Source organism: Lissotriton helveticus, chromosome 12, assembly GCF_964261635.1.
Source record: "Lissotriton helveticus chromosome 12, aLisHel1.1, whole genome shotgun sequence".
NCBI lineage: Eukaryota > Metazoa > Chordata > Amphibia > Caudata > Salamandridae > Lissotriton > Lissotriton helveticus.
The window spans coordinates 346,385,500-346,403,426 of record NC_136073.1 but is presented as its reverse complement, the minus strand read 5'-3'; positions in this window follow the sequence as shown (position 1 = coordinate 346,403,426).

Sequence of the window (17,927 nt, the reverse complement as noted above, 5' to 3'; positions counted from 1 at the left end):
AGTGGTGTAACCATCTTCACACTTGTGTTTCAGGCTTACAATTCCCCACTCAGTAGCCATATACTCCAGCAAATACCCTGTGACTGCTGTTGCAATCCTATAGTGACCCTTTCAGCTCCATGTACTAATTCATTCACTAAAGTAAAACTCAACGAATTATGAATTCACTCAGTGTCTCTGCTTCATAGTACTGTAAACATTCAGTCAGTATGCATGTACTCATGCAGGGAGACAGGCTTTAGGGCACGGAGTGCTTAAAACTTCTATGCACTATGCATGTAGTGGTCTAACCACCTTCACACTTGTGTTTCAGGCCTATATTTCCCCAGTCAGTATCCATACACTCCTGCAAACACCCTGTGACTGCTCTTGCAATCCCATAGTGACTCTTACAGTACCATGTACTAATCCATTCACTAAAGTAAAACTCAACGAATTATAAATTCATACAGTGTCTCTCCTTATAGTACTTTAATCATTCAGTCAGTATGCATGTACACATGCAGTGAGCCAGGCTTTAGGTCACGGAGTGCTTCAAACTTCTATGCACTATGCATGTAGTGGTCTAACCACCTTCACACTTGTGTTTCAGGCCTACAATTCGCCAGTCACTATCCATATACTCTAGCAAACACCCTTTGAGAGCTGTTGCAATGCCATAGTGACTGTTTCAGTAACATATACTAATCCATTCTCTAAAATAAAACTCAACCCATTATGAATTCACTCAGTGTCTCTCCTTATAGTACTGTAATCATTCAGTCAGTATGCATGTACTCATGCAGTGAGCCAGGCTTTAGGGCACGGGTGCTTCAAACTCCTATGCACTATGCATATAGTGGTCTAACCACCTTCACACTTGTGTTTCAGGCCTAAAATTCCCCAGTCAGTATCCATACACTGCAGCAAACACCCTGTGACTGCTCTTACAATCCCATTGTGACTCTTTCAGTACTATGCAGTAATCCATTCACTAAAGTAAAACTCAACCAATTATGAATTTACCCAGTGTCGCTCCTTATAGTACTGTAATCATTCACTCAGTATGCATGTACTCATGCAGTGAGCCTAGCTTTAGGGTACAGAGTGCTTCAAACTCCTATGGACTTTATAAGCATTACTCTAACCACCTTTACACTTTTGTTTCAGGCATACAATTCCCCCAAAGTATTCATACACTCCAGCAAACACCGTGTTACTGCTCTTGCAATCCCATAGTGAATCTTTCAGTACCATGTACTAAGCCATTCACTAAAATAATACTCAACCAATTATGAATTCACCCAATGTCTCTCCGTTTAGTACTTGAATCCTTCAGTCAGTATGCATGTACTCATGCAGTGAGTTAGGCTTTAGGGAACGGAGTGCTTGAAACTCCTATGCACTATGCATGTAGTGGTCTAGCCACCTTCACACTTGTGTTTTAGGCCTACAATTTGCCAGTTAGTATCCATTCACATGAGCAAACACCCTCTGACTGATCTTGCAATCCCACAGTGACTGTTTCAATACCATGTACTAATCCATTCAATAAAATAAAACTCAACCAATTATGAATTCACCCAGTGTCTCTCCGTATAGTACTGTAATCATTCAGTCAGTATGAATGTACTCATGCAGTGAGCCAGGCTTTAGGTCACGGAGTGCTTCAAACTCCTATGCACTATGCATGTAGTGGTGTAACCACCTTCACACTTGTGTTTCAGGCCTACAATTCCCCATTCAGAATCCATATACTCCAGCAAACACCCTCTGACCGCTCATGCAATCCTATAGTGAGACTTTTACTTCCATGTACTAATCCATTTACTAAAGTAAAACTCAACGAATTATGAATTCACTCAGTGTCTCTCCTTATAGTACTGTAACCATGCAGTCAGTATGCATGTACTCCTACAGTGAGACAGGCTTTTGGGCACAGAGTGCTTCAGACTCCTATTAACCCTGCATGTAATGGTCTAACCACCTTCACACTTGTGTTTCAGGCGTACAATTCCCTAGTCAATATCCATACACTGCAGCAAACACCCTGTGACTGCTCTTGCAATCCCAGTGACTCTTTCAGTACCATGTACTAATCCATTCACTAAAGTAAAAGTCAACCAATTATGAATTTTGCCCAGTGTCTCTCCTTATAGTACTGTAATCCTTCAGCCAGTATGCATGTACTCATGCAGTGAGTTAGGCATTTAGGGCACGGAGTGCTTCAAAATCCTATGCACTATGCATGTAGTGGTCTAAATACCTTCACACTTGTTGTTTCAGGTGTACAATTCCACAGTCAGTATCAATACACTCCAGCAAACACCCTGTGACTTCTCTTGCAATCCGATAGTGACTATTTCAAAGCCATGTACTAATCCATTCACTAAAGTAAAATTTAACCAAATGTGAATTCACTCAGTGTCTCTCCTTCTAGTACTGTAATCATTCAGTCAGTATGCATGTACTCATGGAGTGAGCCAGGCTTTAGGGCATGGAGTGCTTCAAACTCCTATGCACTAGGCATGTAGTGTTCTAACTACCTTCACACTTGTGTTTCAGACCTACAATTTCCAGTGCTTAATTTGTGCCGGTGCTGTCCGGTGCTTAGCACCGGCACCTAATTGACAGGGCCGGGTCTACACCGCAATGCTGCATTGCATTAATTTTGATTGCTTTTTCTGCACAGAGTGTTTGTTTTTGTCATGGAACTTAACAGACACACACACACAGTCAACTGCTGACTACTAAAGCAAGAGGAGTCCACTGTCCGACTATGAAGCCAGCCCTGAGCCCCCTGTCATCATGGTCACGAGGCATGACTCGGGGGAAACTGTCTGTGTGAGTGAGTGTGTTGGTCTTCTCTTCTCGTGTTTCGTTGATGCCGGCCCGGGACTGGGAAATTAAAAAACACGTCTGGGAGTGGTGAGTGCTGCTGCGGTGCTGGGAAGGAGCCACCCGCCATGCCACGCCACCTCGCCAGGTCAGGTCCGACGTCCGTAGTCCTAAATCCGTACAGAAGCAGGTGGGATGTCTGCAAAATGCTGTGCAGTGCGCTGCCGGTAGTACCGTACCTGGCTGGATGGGACTGGCCTGGGACTGGAGAGATAGTTAGAGTCCACAACACAGTGTCCATCGTCCGAGTGTCACAGTGTCACTCAGTCCGTGACCGACGACAACCATCCGGTGCCGTGTGTGTCCCAGTGCTGTGTTGCTGACTGCTTTGCTTCTCGTCCGCAAAAGGCTCAATCCCTGGTGCAGAGTCACTCGGTCCGGTAACGGTCCCCTCCCACTGACTCCCAGTCCCAGGCACACACGCACTGACTGCACGGCGGCCACAGCAGCACAGACTCACTCACACTGAGTCAGTCAGCACCAGTAGGTAGTACTTACTTTTAGACTCCGTCGTCGGCCTCGGCTTGGCCACAGTTGCATCTTCGAGCAGTCTGCCTGGCTGGCCTGCACTCGGCCCACCCAGTGGAGAAAAAATAAATGGAGATTGAGATTCATCATGAATGAAATGTGAATGAATGAATCTCAATCTTCATGAATAACTATAACTCAAATTCTGTAGCCAGTGTGTATGTCTCACTCATTGATGTTCTCTACAGTACTGTTGATGTCTGATACTGTGTTAAAGGTAATGGCATCATGGCGTCATGAAGGCCGCCCTTAGCAGCCCTACAGTGTTCTCAACTTCTCGGCCCGGTGGGCGGGTCGGACTCAGAACACTGAATTGGACTGGGTTTCACTTTTAGTTCTGCAGGGGATGGCCAGGGTTGGGGCTGTTGCGGCAGGAGGCAGCAACATGCGCAGATTTCATTTCGCATTGTCACACCCAAGCATACCGGCACGGCCACATCCCACCAACACTCAGCCATCGTCGTCGACTCGTGGTTTAAATCATTGCCACGGGCCACGGCCTTCAAGTACTGTGTGTGTAGCGGTAGCCAGACTGTACTGCCCAGAGGTCAACACACAGCACCGTCCGTCCGTGACCCAGGTGAGGCACGCACCGCAGCCCGCAGGCAAGTTGGCACGGCACCTGTTAGGCCTTGCAGTTGCCGCCCGCCTACGCCAGCCAATCTGTTAATAAAAAAAAACAAGCTACTTATGCACAGCGCAGCAGCTTGAAAGGCAGGACTGTGGACACGGTCTCAGACTGACTGCCAGTGCCCTGCAATCAGACGTGTGTCCGGGTCTTTAATTAGTACTGGTGTTAGCGTAGTAGTGTATATAATTACTGTATGTAATCGCAGTGAACTGTGAGTCGCAAAATCGCCACATGCGGCTGCGGCCTGCCCCACGAGGATCATAAAATGACGATGAAGCCAGGCTGCCAAGAAGAGAAGGGAGATTCATGATGCTTAATGAATCTCATGCATCTGAGATTACGCGGTTCTAACTTCTAGTTTCTTTTCCTCAATTTGAATTTTATGGTGGGATGATGATTGGGATGGGAATGATCTATCTTCTATGTTGATGGCGTGTTGCCGGCCCAGTGGGCGGGGAGGGAGTGCCGGGGAATGATTTGGGATTTGGTAACTGGTTTTGACTTTTCATTCTGCGGGGGTTGGCAGTTGGGGTTGTGCTTGCGCAGTTTCATTTGTTTAGATAGATTGTAGATTGCGCGCATTTGATTTGACACACCCCAGCATACCGGCCGCACACGGAGTCATCAGTCATGTGATCCATCACTGCTCTTGCTGGGTCCGGATGGTCGGCCATTGATTCAACAACAACTCTGACTTCACCACCAGACCAGTATCGCTACCCGATGTTGGTCACTGGTTGTGGTTGCTGGCAGCAGCTACTTAGTACACTGTGTCTGTGTGTGTGTATTGTACAGTAGCCAGCCCAGTGTGCGATACTACCGGTGGCCGTGGCGGCCGCGTTAACAACAGCACCATTGATGCATTGCACACACAAGCGTTTGTGCACTCAAGGGGTGTTTGCATGCTGAGTGCAGGGTGAAGGGTCATCATGGAAGTGTGGTTTCCATTTGTCTTCCTGAGCTGTAGTGTCACCGGTTTCCTCGTCTCTACTCTAGCACACGGATGAGGATTAAGAAGCGTATACCTTAATTATTGGTGAGCTATAGCTGCCAAGGTTCCAGATTGCAATGTGTGACATTTTCGTAATTTCAGTGTTATTAAGAGTGACATTGAACAACTATGAGTGACACTTTCTCGCAAGCACAATCGAGCGTAGAAGATGAGCGGAACATATATGGAAGGGCACTTATCGAGTATCCTTGTGAGCTGATTGCACAGTAAAATAATTCTGTAAATGTGCAGTATATTTTAGGTGTTTGATCTGAAAGGGCACAAACTGAGGATTGAAAACGTACCACAGTAGTTGTGGGGTTGGGTTTGCTAATAAGAATACATTTCTAACCAAAGTAATCCCTTTTAGAAACATTAGGTTCTGTGATATGCATGAAGCACGTTCTTCGCAGCAGGCACATTAACCCTTTACTCTGGTGAGTCAACTTGCACTGGGCAAACCTCTGATCTCTAACAGGAGGAACATTAACCCCCACGTTCTCCTTGAATTAATGGAGTTAGTGCTGGGAAAATAACTTATGGTGCTTGGCCTGTATACTGCAGCCTGTGGGGTCACTCTCACTGCAGACAGCTGCTTAGACTGTGGGCAGGGCTGTGATGTGCTAGAGACAGTTGCCATTCCGAAGAGAGCAGACCAGCACAGTGACCTAGATGATTCTAACGCTACTCTCTATGAGGAAAACTCCCTTGCTGAAATTCATCTGTCTTTTCGTAGTGCCAGTTGAGGATGTGGGCGGAGCTAATAGAGGGAGTGGGTGGAGCCAATTGAGGAAGTGGGTGGGGCCAAAACAAAGTAGGTGTGGCCTCCGACAAAGATTTGAATACCTGCACTTCAAATTTTACAAATTAAGCACTGACAATTCCACAGTCAGTATCCATACATTGCAGCAAACACCCTGTGACTGCTGTTGCAATGCCTTAGTGACTGTTTCAGTACCATGTACTAATAAATTCACTAAAATAAAACTCAACCAATTATGTATTCACCAAGTGTCTCTCCTTATAGTACTGTAATCATTCAGTCAGTATGCATGTACACATGCAGTGAGCCAGGCTTTAGGTCACGGAGTGCTTCAAACTCCTATGCACTCTGCATGTAGTGGTTTAACCACCTTCCCACTTGTGTTTCAGGCCTATATTTCCCCAGTCAGTATCCATACACTTGAGAAAACACCCAGTGACTGCTCTTGCAATCGCACAGTGACTGTTTCAGTACCATGTACTAATCTATTCACTAAAATAAAACTCAACCAATTATGACTTCACCCAGTATCTCTCCGTATAGTACTGTAATCATTCAGTCAGTATGCATGTACTCATGTATTGAGCCAGGCTTTAGGTCAAGGAGTGCTTCAAACTCCTATGCACTATGCATGTAGTGGTGTAACCACCATCACACTTGTGTTTCAGGCTTACAATTCCCCATTCAGTATCCATATACTCCAGCAAACACCCTGTGACTGCTCTTGCAATCCTATTGTGACCCTTTCAGCTCCATGTACTAATCCATTCACTAAAGTAAAACTCAACGAATTATGAATTCACCCAGTGTCTCTCCTTATAGTACAGTAATCATTCAGTCTGTATGCATGTACTCATGGAGTGAGCCATGCTTTAGGGCACGGAGTGCTTCAAACTCCTATGCACTATGCATGTAGTGGTCTAACCACCTTCACACTTGTGTTTTAGGCCTACAATTCTCCAGTCAGTATCCATAAACTCTAGCAAACACCCTGTGACTGCCCTTGCAATCCCATAGTGACTCTGTTAGTACTATGTACTAATCCATTCACTAAAGTAAAACTCAACAAATTATGAATTCACCCAGTGTCTCTCCTTATAGTACAGTAATCATTCAGTCAGGATGCATGTACTCATGGAGTGAGCCAGGATTTAGGGCATGGAGTGCGTCAAACTCCTATGCACTATGCATGTAGTGGTCTAACCACCTTCACACTTATGTTTCAGGCCTACAATTCCCCAATCAGTATTCATACACTCCAGCAAACACCCTGTGACTACTGTTGTAATGCCATAGTAACAGTTTCAGAGCCATGTACTAATCCATGCGCTACAGTAAAAATCAACCAATTGTGAATTCACACACTTTCTCTAGTTATAGTACTGTAATCTATCAATCAGTATGCATGTACTCATGCAGTGAGCCAGGCTTTAGGATACGGAGAGCCTCAAACTCCTATGCACTATGCATGTAGTGGTCTAACCACCTTCACACTTGTGTTTCAGGCCTACAATTCCCAAATTAGTATTCATACACTCCAGCAAACACCCTGTGACTGCTGTTGTAATGCAGTTAATGTGTCACCATGTACCTTGGTGACATCCCTGTATTTTTTGTGCACACCTCTGGTGCTCGAACAAGCAAGCTTCCACAATAAAGGTAGTTATCAAGATTTATTCCTGTGTCATCATTAATTTCATGATGTGAAACATCTTATTCACGTTTTACATATTATGCATTTTTGAAACGGCTCCAATGCATTTCGGGTGGTGTACCCTTCGTCAGGGAGCTTCTGTGAATGAAAGTAGAAGATATAGCACTAAGAGTGGGTTCATGTCACATCTTTGTAACTGCTGTTGTAATGCCATAGTGACTGTTTCAGTACCATGTACTAATCCATTCCCTAAAAAAAACCTCAACCAATTGTGAATTCGCACAGTGTCTCTCCTTATAGTACTGTAATCATTCAGTCAGTATGGATGTAAACATGCAGAGAGCCAGGCTTTAGGTCAAGGAGTGCTTCAAACTCCTATGCACTATGCATGTAGTGGTGTAACCACCGTCACACTTGTGTTTCAGTCTTACAATTCCCCACTCAGTATCCATATACTCTAGCAAGCACCCTGTGGCTGCTCTTGCAATCCTATAGTGACCCTTTCAGCTCCATGTACTAATCCATTCACTAAAGTAAAACTCAACGAATTATGAATTCACCCAGTGTCTCTCCTTATAGTACTGTAATCCTTCAGTCAGTATGCATGTACTCATGCAGTGAGTAAGGCTTTAGGGCACGGAGTGCTTCAAACTCCTCTGCACTGTGCAAGTAGTGGTCTAACCACCTTAACACTTGTGTTTCAGGCCTAAAATGCCCCAGTCAGTATCCAAACACTCCAGCAAACACCCTGTGACTGCTGTTGCAATGCCTTAGTGACTGTTTCAATACCATGTACTAATCCATTCCCTAAAATAAAACTCAACCAATTGTGAATTCGCACAATGTCTCTCCTTATAGTACAGTAATCATTCAGTCAGTATGGATGTAAACATGCAGAGAGCCAGGCTTTAGGTCATGGAGTGCTTCAAACTCCTATGCACTATGCATGTAGTGGTGTAACCACCATCACTCTTGTTTTTCAGGCCTACAATTCCCCATTCAGTATCCATATACTCCAGCAAACACCCTGTGACTGCTCTTGCAATCCAATAGTGACTCTTTCAGTACAATGTACTAATCCATTCACTAAAGTAAAACTCAACCAATTATGAATTTACCCAGTGTCTCTCCTTTTAGTACTGTAATACTTCAGTCAGTATACATGTACTCATGCAGTGAGTTAGGCTTTAGGGCACGGAGTGCTTCAAACTCCTATGCACTATGCATGTAGTGGTCTACCTACCTTGACACTTGTGTTTCAGGCCTACAATTCCTCAGTCAGTATCCATACACTCGAGCAAACACCCTGTGACTGCTCTTGCAATCCCATAGACTTTTTCAGTACTATGTACTAATCCATTCACTAAATTAAAACTCAACAAATTATGAATTCACCCAGTGTCTCTCCTTATAGTCCTGTAATCATTCAGTCAGTAGGCATGTACTCATGCAGTGAGACAGGCTTTAGGGTACAGAGTGATTCAAACTCCTATGCACTATGCATATAGTGGTCTAACCACCTTCATACTTTTGTTTCAGGCATACAATTCCCCCAAAGTATTCATACACTGCAGCAAACACCCTGTGACTGCTCTTGCAATCCCATAGTGACTCTTTCAGTACTATGTACTAATCCATTCACTAAAGTAAAACCCAACCAATTATGAATTTACCCAGTGTCTCTCCTTATAGTACTATAATCATTCAGTCAGTATGCATGCCCTCATGCAGTGGACAGACTTTAGGGCACGGAGTGCTTCAAACTCCTATGCACTATGCATGTAATGGTCTAACCACCTTCACACTTGTGTTTCAGGCCTACAATTCCCCAGTCAGTATTCATACACTGCAGCAAACACCCTGTGACTGCTCTTGCAATCCCATAGTGACTCTTTCAGTACCATGTACTAATCCATTCACTAAAGTAAAACTCAACCAAATTTGAATTCACTCAGTGTCTCTCCTTATAGTACTCTAATCATTCAGTCAGTATCCATGTGCTCATGGAGTGAGCCAGGCTTTAGGGCATGGAGTGCTTCAAACTCCTATGCACCATGCATGTAGTGGTATAACCACCTTCACACTTTTGTTTCAGGCCTACAATTCCCCAGTCAGTATTCATACACTCCAGCAAACACCCTGTGACTGCTGTACAATGCCATAGTGACCGTTTCAGTACCATGTACTAATCCATACACTAAAATACAACTCAACCAATTATGAATGCACCCAGTGTCTCTTCTTATAGTACTGTAATCATTCAGTCAGTATGCATGTACTGATGCAGTGAGCCAGGCTTTAGGTCACGGAGTGCTTCAAACTCCTATGCACTATGCATGTAGTAGTGGTGTTGTAATTTGGCAGTGATTGAGGTTAGTATCTAACTCAGTGAAACTCAAAGTATGGCCCGGGGGCCGCTGGCCGCCCTCTTGACCTTTAAATGAGGCCCTCCTGGTGAACACCAGCACCAGCTGCTTTTTATTTGGTAGCACTAATATTTAGAAAAAGATGTTAAATAAATGGGCAAGCAATTATTAACCTGAAAATAACTGCTTGCTCGATTATTTAACATGTTTTTGAACCTCTTAACACAATTCATGACCCAGCCAGACACCTTCCCTCCATCATTGCGGCCCTTAGGCACACCACAAACCATACTTTGTGGCCCCTGGGCAAATGTTTGTGAGTTTCAATGATCTAGCTGAAGCCATCTAGTTTTCAGCAGCCATCTTGTCTGCCATGTGCTACCATGTGCTCACCATGTGCTCTGTCCTACCTTTTTCTGTTTCCTGCTCCTGTACTCTGCCTAGAGACAGGTTATATTTAGCCTCTTCTACTCTGCACATGCTCAGTTATGTTTACAGCTGTCCATGCAGCTGTCATTCGTCTGTAACTGCCAGGATGTGTTTATTAGCATTAGCAACTGCTTGCTCCGCCCACTTGTTGATTGTGCATTTTCTGTATGACCTTATATGTACTTAAAACCTTCTTTCTGTACTTGTACCGCCTTCTTTTGAGCCCCTGTGTGGGTATAAAAGGTTCATGTTCCTTCTGTTCAGGGTGCTACTTCATACACTACTGAAGCGTGTTATGTAAATGTAGTTCCACCTCATGAGGTTTAATAAACTCTTTGTTTTATATTCCAGTTCTGTGCCAACTTCTTTCTATTGGTCTGAGGACTTTGTGCACAGAAAGGTGAACCCCTAGCACTGGTAGGCCTAGCTGAGGCTCTCCACGACACATTGGCGCCCAACCAGTGAGGCTCATCGGCAACTTGGATGCCGGAAGGAGTTGTCGAAACGAAGGATTGGAATCTTACTGCGGACGATCGCTGCCCGAGCAGACCCGCATCTTGGCAACAACAGCGTTTTTCCTCTCTTTTTGATCTGACCATCCAGGTGGTGCCGGTCCTCGACTGAGATCTCTTCTGTTGATTCGCGGTGCAGTGACCATTTGGTCGATTAAAGAACTTGGCAGTTGGAATCTGGACGCCTGGGGTTGGTAAAGTTGTTTTGTGACACATGCTGTGGCTTTTGGAATTTGTATTGGCCAATTTGGGATTTGTGAGTAGTTGATATATGAATTGCAATTTATATAGGCAGGTAATGATGAGAATTTTCTCTGTTTTGAATTGATTTGAACGGCACAGTGTACTTTAAGTGCTACTTTGGATATAATACGGCATATTCTGCACTATTTTTGGCATGCCTGTTTCTAGCAAACTTCGTAGAATGTGTTGCTTTTGTAGTGGTACCAGTTTGAGACTTGATGAAGCACAACCGCCCCCCTGGAGGGGACGCCTAATAGGGACATGTATATTAAGTATGGTATTTCTTCTATAATGTACAGCACGTTATGGAATAAATATACTAGTAAGGATTCTGAGTTGCGTTGGCCTATGCATGGGTCATTTGATTTGTGAATGATTCAGTGTGTGGAACAACGTATGTTTAAGCAAAAGGCTAGGTAAGACATGTTTGACTATGTACGAATGTGGAAGAAAGAAGTGCGTGAACGAATGAATCATGAGCAATCTTTGATTGAAAAGGAACAGTGTAGGAACATTCGTGCGAAAGCATTAGAAATGAAAAATAAAGAAATTAAAGAGAGAGAAGATAGGGAGCGTCATTTTCAGGTAAATGGCCAATATGCTGTTTGTCGACCTCTCTATCCTATCCTTAATAAACCACAAGATGATTTCTTGTTGTTAGATCATTCTCTGCCTCCATATACTCTTCCTTCTGCTCCTCATGAGTCAGATGAAGACTCTTCTACAGAGCAGGAGAAAGCACGGGAAACTCATTCTATGTTGTCCACTGAGCGTGCGTCTAAGCTTAGATCTGCTGCTCGAAAAGCCGTTCGTAGTGTTGCCCCTGCTTCTGAACTTTTAGTTGACGTGAAAGATTGGCAGGTAAGGGAACAGATATATTTTACCGAGACATTTGCTGCAGAGGTAATTGAGCAGTTTAGGAGACATTCTGAGGAATTGGTGCCCGATAATGTAGCAAATGACTGCAAGCAAATGCGTGATGGTCTTTTTGTCTTCTCTCAGGTGGCTGATATGATCAGACGTTTGGTTAAACTGCAGCTGATGCAGTCCGTTTGAGAGAGGAGAAAAGGCAGCAGAAGCAGCTGCACAAACATCTCAGACCGGCGTGGCACAAGCTTCTATATTCGGAACAGATAGGACTATGATAGTTCATGCGAAACCTATGCAGGAAGCCACACCTTTGTATGTTCCTCCTAGAGGCACGGTTACTAGTGATAAGGATTCTACTGATGCAAAGAGTTATTTTGTTCATAAGTGGGTTTACACTCCTTGGAAGAGAGCGGATGTCATGGCTCTTAAAACTGCATTACCTGATCCACGGAATAATCCAGCAGCTTTTTATGAGGAAGTTGAGGGTGCTATTAGCTCTTGTACTATGACTCTGTCTGATATTGACATGTTTTTCGGATTGATATTACCCCCTGATATGTGGAGAATTGTCCGTAAAGTTGATGATCGTGCGACTTTTGGGGCGGAATGAAAAGATTTCCAACGATTGGATGCAGAAAGGGAACCTGCACAAAAACCATGTCAGTTATTTTTAGATCTTCCCGCAGCTATAATAGTAAAGTTAAAGACGATTATTCCTCCTAAAAAGATAGACTGGACTGTTTTAGCATCTTGTAAGCAAAAAGCAGACAAATTGGTTTCTGACTTCTTTACACGCTTTGAGGAGGCATTCCACGATTTTAGTGGCCTGTCATTGACCGATGACACAGGCAGGCATCTGTTCGTCGATAAATATGTCGCAAACCTGTTGCCAGGAATAGCTAGTCGCCTAAAGGCCAGTGAGAGTTCATGGACAACCGCTTCTCCGGTTTCTCTTTCAACTATGGCTCAGTATTATTAACGACAGGAGTTAGATGCGAAGGGCAATAAGGATAAAAAGACTAAAGAGTTAAAAACAGAGGTTATGTTGGCTCAGGCTTAGATAGGGGTGGACATGGGTCATATGGTTTGTCTTTTTCTTCGTATACTCGTTCGAATTTGTCTGTTGCCCAGTGTGCGTACTTCAGGAAATTTGGACATTGGGCTTCTGGTTGTCTAGCACTACGTGCTCAGCAGTATCCACGTGGATGGGGACAAACGAGAAATCGCTCAGGATATCCAGGGCCTAGAGGGAGCCCAGATGATCATACTAGGTTTGATTCAGGATGGGTTTAACACTTTTGACAGACGAAATCAGTATCAAATGTCCGATTATCTGCCATCTGATTTGACTGATTCTGCTTATGCATAGGATTTCCTAAGATGGGGTAAGAAATCAGTTGAAGTTCCAGTAGATCAGAATGGTCCCTATGTTACAGCACATGTTTTGTGTTGTACTGATCAGTTTCTGATTGATACAGGAGCTACTCATAGCGCATTATCTAATTACTTAATTCCCAAGGTCCCCCTGTCTGGCTTAACTATTACATCGATAGGTTTCGATGGAACACCTTCCCTTAGCCCACTGTCACAACCACTTGCATTCCATGTTGATAAGTTTACTGCTCCATGTCCATTTTTGCTTTCTCCAAACACACCAGACAATATTGTGGGTCTTGATATGCTCAAATATTTCAGGTCTACGATACGATGTTCTCCGGAATGAGTACGTGTTTTTTTGAATGACAACTCCCCTGTGATTGAGAGATCCTATCTTGTTACAGAGGACATTGCATTAGTTTCACTCCCTAGTACTTGGTGGGCTACTTCAGACACAGATGTAGGGCAAATGCATATTCCACCAGTACATATTAGTGTCAAGGAGGGTGCTTCACTGCCCCGATTGCCTCAATACAAGATTTCTCAAGAAGGCGAAGAAGCACTTATACGCATTGTCCATGATTTGATTAAAGTGGGAGTTGTGGAAGAAGTTCCTTATAATGTTTACAACAGTCCAATCTTTCCCATTTTGAAAAAATATACTGACACTAGGATTTACAGATTCGTTATTGATTTAAGAGAAGTCAACAAGATTGTGGTACCGCAATACCCTGTGGTTTCTGACATAACGACAATGCTTACCTTAGTTCCTCCAACAGCAACTACATTCTCTGTAGTAGATCTGAAGAATGCTTTCTTCTCGATTCCTCTTCATCCAGATATCCGATATTTGTTCGGTTTCACTTTGAAAAATCGATCATACAGATTTTATAGAATTCCTCAAAGGTACACTGAGAGTCCTAGCATTTATAGACAAGCACTGCAATGACAGCTTGATTCTTTTACTTTGCCTGAAGGTGTGGCTCTCATACAATATGTCAATGACATTTGTTGGCAGCCGATACGCCTTGGCAGTGTGAGAAATTTACTTTGTCTTTGCATTCCTTTCTTGCTACACACCACCATAAAATGTCGCAGAAGAAATTGCAATATTATAGACCGAAGGTCACCTACTTAGGTCACCTTCTGTCTAAGAAGGGGTGTGCATTTACACCAGATCGCATTCAAGCAATTTTAGACACACCAGTTCCTTCTACTCAGAAAGATGTCCGTGCATTCATTGATTTGACCTCATTTTGCAGGCAATGGATATTAGGTTTTTCACACATTGTTAAACCCTTGCTTAGGCTTTTGACTAAAGGCACTCCAATGCCCCTTCCATGGACAGATGAAATGCCAGGATGCTATTCATCAGCACCAGTGTTAGGCACTCCAGATTACACAAAGGCTTTTACACTTTATGTACACAAGAAAGATGGGTGTGCATTGTCAGTTTTAGTACAGACACACGGTGATAAGCTGCGTCCCTGTGCATATTTTTCAGCGGTTCTTGATCCTGTTGCTCGTGCATTGCCTGGGTGCTTGCGTTCCGTTGCAGCAACAGCTGTGTCCATACGCCAGAGTTAGAGGATAGTTTTTTCACATAAACTGTTGGGGCTAGTACCCCATGCAGTCGATGCCCTATTGAATCAGACGAAAATGCAGCATTTAACTAGTGCTCGCTTGATAGGATATGAATTGACATTGTTGGCTCCTCACATTACACTAAAAAGGTGTGCGGCACTGAACACAGCTACTTTGTTGCCATATGCAGCTACCCAGACTCAGTCACAGGAGTCTCACAATTGTATATTCATTACAGAGGAACAGACAAAGGGTTGTGTTGATTTGCAAGATACAGCCTTTTCAGATGTAGATGGGGAATTGTGGGTTGATAGGTCCTGTTTGAAGTTACCAGATGGCACAACTTCAGCTGCATATGCAATTACGACACTTGAGACAGTTTTGGAGACAGCTCGTATACCACAGAAGTCAGCTCAAGCAGCTGAGCTAATAGCTTTGACACAAGCATGTGATCTTAGCACTGGTTTGTGTGTGAACATCTATACAGATAGCCGCCATGCTTTAGGATTGGCCCATGATTTTGGCCTACTTTGGAAGGAAAGAGTCTTTCTTACATCCCACAGGATGCAGATAATGCACGGAGAATTAGTGCATAATATTTTGACTGCACTGACATATCCAAAGAAAATAGCTATTGCTAAGTGTAGCGAGCATAAGAAAGTGACTGATAAGACAGGACAAGGCAACGCCTTTGCAGACCGCGTAGCTCATGAGGCTGCGATGCAACAAAGTACTACATCTAGGCACATAGTGAAGTCATAAGCTGAGCATTGGCATGATGCTAGACAAGAAGTGTTAGATATACAGAGATCTGCCTCTGTGGAAAAACTTGAGCAAGAGGGAATGTTGGATGATGAGGGCCGTTGGCGCAATAAAGAGTTAAATAAGTGGAAATTGCCTCCTGCTTATTTACAGCCTATGGTTTAAATGGCACATGGGCCGGCACATGTTGGAGCTCTAGCGATAAAGAAATTGCTTACGCAAGTTTGGAAGCATCCAGAAATTGCCGGTACAGCTAAAAGGATAGTACAATCCTGTTTGATCTGTTGGAAGTACAATCCTGGAAAAGGGACACGAACTCCTACAGCACCTTTTGAAGTTTTGCAAATGGATTACATCCAACTTGAACGTTGCAATAACTTGAAGTATCTTCTAGTGGTGGTATGCGCCTTCAGTAAATTGATAGAGGCATACCCTACAAAGGATAATAAAGCTCCTACTACAGCAAAGGTGCTTTTAAGGGAATTCTTCCCTAGATACTGTGTTTGTAAACATTTATGGAGTGACAACGGACCTCATTTTATTGGGCAAGTTGTTGAGCATGTCCGGAAAGGATTAGGGAACAGAAGTTCCATGCAGTTTTCCACCCACAACCAGCAGGATTGATGGAGAGGTATAACGCTACTTTGAAATTGAAATTAGCGAAAATACTGGCTTCCACGTCCTTGAAATGGCCTGATGCACTACCCTTGGCGTTGTTGGCCATAAGATCGGTGCCACATTCACGATATGGGCTTACCCCATATGAAATAGTATTTGGGAGACCAATGAATATTTGGGGAGTTCCTCAGCCACGACCCATACATGATGTACCATGTGTTCTGATGAAGGATTACTTAGCACGGTTGACTGATAGTTTGATCTCTATTCATCAACAGGTTCGAGAAGCTCTTCCTGACAGATCTACAGGTGAGGCCCATGAACTTTGACCCGGAGATCATCTGATGGTAAAGATCTTCGAGAGGTCGAAAAGCTTGGAGCCCAGGTGGCGAGGATCTATGATTTGTTGCATGTAGTTGACACCAGTGGTCGAGCTTATGAGGTTAGAAATGGTTGTCCAATTGAGAAAGAGAAAATGGTTCCCAGAAATGCAGAAGAAGTGATAGCTGAGGAAGTTCAAGGCAGACATCCTAAAGCCCCAGTGTAAACTTGGGACTGCAGTAGTATTTGTAGTGTACGATAAGAATCTATTGATCTTTTATGCAATTTCTTATGAGCATATCCAAAAAAAAGTGTTAAACAAAAGATTAAGATGTTGCAAGGACTAGACCCTTGCAGAGTGAGAAACAATACTGGTTTGCAAGGTCATTCTCTGGCTTGTCTTCCTAAAAAAGTATGTCAAAGTGTTTTTCACCATTTCAGGATGTTAGCATTACATCATACTCAAATGTGTAAGTTAGTCAGAACATTGTATTATGCAAAAAGTCCATTACTAAAGTTAAATGAATTGAACAATGCTCTTTTGCCTGGATCAGTATCAGATGTGAAGAAGATTTGTGATGAAATTGAGTTTTATTACTTTGGTCCCCAACAAGAGAGTGCAGAAACTGATACATTAATAGAAAAAAATGTTGAAGAGATTGTGGAACATACTATTACAAAAAATGTTGTTGATCAAATGACATAATTTAAGGTGATTTCAGGTGAAAGGCCACATTTTTCTTGTATTTGTTGTCGGTGAACTCACTATAAAAATCAGACTAGGAGTGTTGATCTGTATTTAACAAGTGAAAGAGAAAATAATGATATGTGGAAGGAATTTGCAACTTATTTGCTGGTAGAAATTTGTTTTGATTTGGGTTCTGATCAGCGTCTTTTAAATATTGTTATAACAAATTAGATGAGAATAAAATGCCCACTCGAGCTGTCCATAATAATTTAGAGTTGGTTGCTATTCCTCCAGAACTGATAGATTTAAATACCTATGAGTCTATTCCAATTCAATATGTGCACCTGTTCCAGGCTATTGTTCATATGGAGCCTAAAACACGTAAATTGACTCTTGCTGATTTACAAAGAGGATTAAAAGGAAGAATTGTATATTTACCGTTAGATTTAAAGAAAAATATTGAAACTATTGGTGTAGAGCAGGGGTCTTCAAACTGTGGGGAGCGACCCCCACGGGGGCCGTAGAGTGGTGTGAAGGGGGTCGCGCATTCACAGTCACACTACTGCCCAGGCCTCCATGGATTCAGTCACCCTCTTCCCCCGCCCTGTGCCTCAGCCCGGGCTGCTGCAGTGAAACTCGAGCTGCTGGGGGCTCGGCTGGGCAGTGTCTGGAGTCTTATCTCCGGCCCGAGTTTTTCACAGATCTTTAAAGAC